Source organism: Mizuhopecten yessoensis, unplaced genomic scaffold (assembly GCF_002113885.1).
Source record: "Mizuhopecten yessoensis strain PY_sf001 unplaced genomic scaffold, ASM211388v2 scaffold10713, whole genome shotgun sequence".
Classification (NCBI taxonomy): domain Eukaryota; kingdom Metazoa; phylum Mollusca; class Bivalvia; order Pectinida; family Pectinidae; genus Mizuhopecten; species Mizuhopecten yessoensis.
In genome coordinates, this window is record NW_018408684.1 from 665,616 (window position 1) to 669,882 (window position 4,267).

Consider the following 4,267-nt stretch of genomic DNA (forward strand, 5'->3'; position numbering starts at 1 on the left):
AGACAAACCGAAAGCAGACAGAAGGAGCGGAGACAGACAGAGGAATGACTGATTAAAGGAGAAACACATACAAAATAAGAACACAAAATATCTTCAAAATGTTTTCGCGAGACAAATTATTCCAAAACAATGCTGTTTTCTTCTGATGGTCTGTTATAAGTCTTTCCATTCTCGATTCTTCATGAGTTACGCATACCCACACTTTACACCTCTAGAATTTGTCAGCACAGAATCGACGGCAAAGTGTGCGCCACTTTATGTAGGAGACAAGAGGACTTGTTTGATACATTAATGAACATCAAAAGAATATCGCTGTCGCGTAACGGTAATAATGACTTACTTTGAAGTCTGGTGTCGCTCTTTTCTCTTCAAAGGGCAAGTTTAAGCCTTGCGATTAGCCAGTAGCTTTTATTTTAGACCAATCAAATAGCTAGCCCCGTGCCTTAAATTTTGTCTTGACATATTCCAGGGGTACAAAGAGAGTGTCCGTGTGCGTGACCCCTGGAGTATCGATCGAGGGTCACGTGCGTATTAGCAATCTTTACAAACATTTGAATGAAGGGTGCCTTTTTGAATGTCGTATATACTTTTCTCAAAGCGGCAAATATTGTTTAATGATTTACTTAGTTTACGACAGGCCTTTTTAATGAGTTGTTTATTTCTGTCAGGACCAATAACGGATTCAAATGTTGTATATTATTAACTATTTTCAAAATAAAATATCAAAAAAGAATCTTCAAAATCACTTTCGATTGGTCCCTTCAAATCAAATCAAAGCATAACAGCTGAGTTGTATTGATCCTGCAGTAACATAAACACGCTGACCGCCATACCTGTACAACTCATGCAGTAACCTAAACACGCTGACCGCCATACCTGTAAAACTCCTGCAGTAACATAAACACGCTGACCGCCATACCCGTAAAACACCTGCAGTAACATAAACACGCTGACCGCCATGCCTGTAAAACTCCTGCAGTAACATAAACACGCTGACCGCCATACCTGTAAAAAACCTGCATTAACATAAACACGCTGACCGCAATACCTGTAAAACTCCTGCAGTAACATAAACACGCTGACCGCCATACCTGTAAACCTCCTGCAGAAACATAAACACTCTGACTGCCATACCTGTAAAACACCTGCAGTAACATAAACACGCTGACCGCCATACCTGGAAAACTCCTGCAGTAACATAAACACGCTGACAGCGATACCTGTAAAACTCCTGCAGTAACATAAACACGCTGACCGCTATAACTGTAAAACTCCTGCAGTAACATAAATACGCTGACCGCCATACCTATAAAACTCCGTGTAGAAAGTAATCAACTGTTAACCTTTGCACTACTTCCATGTTAAAGTAACATAAACACGCTGACCGCCATACCTGAAAAACTCCTGCAGTAACATAAACACGCTGACCGCTATACCTGCAAAACTCCTGCAGTAACATAAACACGCTGACCGCTATACCTGCAAAACTCCTGCAGTAACATAAACACGCTGACAGCGATACCTGTAAAACTCCTGCAGTAACATAAACCCGCTGACCGCCATACCTGTAAAAAACCTGCATGAACATAAACACGCTGACCGCAATACCTGTAAAACTCCTGCAGTAACATAACCACGCTGACCGCCATACCCGTAAACCTCCTGCAGAAACATAAACACGCTGACCGCCATCCCTGTAAAACTCCTGCAGTAACATAAACACGCTGCCCGCTATACCTGTAAAACTCCTGCAGTAACATAACCACGCTGACCGCCATACCCGTAAACCTCCTGCAGAAACATAAACACGCTGACCGCCATCCCTGTAAAACTCCTGCAGACACATAAACACGCTGACCGCCATACCTGTAAAAAACCTGCATTATCATAAACACGCTGACCGCAATACCTGTAAAACGCCTGCAGTAACATAAACACGCTGACCGCCATACCCGTAAAACACCTGCAGTAACATAAACACGCTGACCGCTATACCTGGAAAACTCCTGCAGTAACATAAACACGCTGACAGCGATACCTGTAAAACTCCTGCAGTAACATAAACACGCTGCCCGCCATACCTGTAAAACTCCTGCAGACACATAAACACGCTGACCGCCATACCTGTAAACCTCCTGCAGTAACATAAACACGCTGACCGCCATACCTGTGAAACACCTGCAGTAACATAAACACGCTGACCGCCATACCTGAAAAACTCCTGCAGTAACATAAACACGCTGACAGCGATACCTGTAAAACTCCTGCAGTAACATAAACACGCTGCCCGCTATACCTGTAAAACTCCTGCAGTAACATAAACCCGCTGACCGCCATACCTGTAAAACTCCTGCAGAAACATAAACACGCTGACCGCCATCCCTGTAAAACTCCTGCAGTAACATAAACACGCTGCCCGCCATACCTGTAAAACTCCTGCAGTAACATAAATACGCTGACCGCCATACCTATAAAACTCCGTGTAGAAATTAATCAACTGTTAACCTTTGCACTACTTCCATGTTAAATTTTAATAAAAGCACGACAAGAAGTAGTAAACAACATTCATGCTATCAAAACTTAACGAAATGACGGGTTACCTGTTAACGATTATAAGACTCTTTCATGCACACGGGTGTAGGATAGGGACATTTCACCCGAGTTTTTATTCAAATTTGATAAAACCCGCGTTTTATTGTTATGAATAGGGGAATCCCCCCGTCTCAGCCCTAGGGCGGAGACGGATAAATCTAGCACCGGCAAAACGGGAGATAAATCTGTCAGGTGTAGGAGAAAAGGAAATCTCACACCGGTAAAAATGCGGATACACCTGTCCAAGGTAAGAGAATAATAGAATTTCTCACTCCCTTTGGGATGAGATAAGGGAATCTCAACAAGAGGGGGTGGGGTGGGGGTGGGGGTGGGGATATTCTTATGTTGCAAAACACGAGGCTTAGCCGAGTGTTTGGCAACTAAAGAATCTTTCCCCGAGGGTTGAGATTCCCCTATCTTCACCCACAAGGGGGTGAATTCTTCTTTTTCTCTTACCCTGTTTTCCTAATGTGTATCATAAACACAATGTAATGATATCGTTACATGCTAAATTCAGGGTTGATGTGACGTTGATGGATTATTGACGTGACGTCATTGTATTGTTAAGGGGACGTCATATCATTGTTATGAATGGGGGAATCCCCCCATCTCAACCCTAGGGTGAGACAAGAAAATCTCACACCGGTAAAAGTGTGGATACACCTGACCAGAGTAAGAGAAAGAAATTTCCTTCAACCCTTTCTTACCCTTGACAGCTCTATTTGACACACAGGGAAATGAGAGAAAATTATATTTGCATGTATATAGTTTTGGTTTTGGATATGTTTTAACTTTGAAATAGTTATCGCCAACGTACATTATGTATTTACACTAGGAACAAGAAAGAGATATTTCCAATTTGTTTTGTTCAAACAGAGGTCAGAATAAAAGTACACGGTTTTCTTATGAGGAGGGGTGCACGTGCCTTTATTACATCGACCGGTTGAGATGGAGGCTCGTACCAGGACAGATAATTATGATGTCATAGAACTACTTTGTATCGAGTATTCAATTTGTTCCGGGAGTGATTTCCAGAAAATTTATTTAAATATGTTCTTTAATTTAAAAGAAAAAATCTTATTAAGTAAATTGTACTGCGCTGACGGATCTCAGTATGTTCAGGAATCCTCATTAATCGTACGCGTCTTAAAAACATATTTTGAAGGAGGTCACACGCCTATATTTACATTTGCATGGCATTGTCACTATATAGCCTCTTTTAGAGCTGTGTCGTTGATGGGACTTTGATTACCATGCCGCACGAGACATAATTACCATGCCGCACGAGACACAATTCTTAGCGTATTAATTACAACACTGACCGGAACTACAATATCAAATGTAAATAAAAATGACGGCTGCTGAAATATCGCTGGGCATTTTGAGATTTGATCATGTCATTGTAAATTTATGTGCAAAATAAAAAATAAAATAAAAAACACTTTTTTTTCAACGAAAACAAGACCAAGGTCTGCAATATCGTACAAAGTGCACATCGGTTGAAATCACCAATGCCGGCAATGGAAACAATTTTAACGCTCATGCAATTTATCAGAAATATTGTCTGTTACACTGCACTGATCAACAGGGGTTCGTTATAAATGTCTGAAATACACATATTCTATAGACCTACTGACACATATGTTACAGACCTACTGATATGAGTCACAGCACA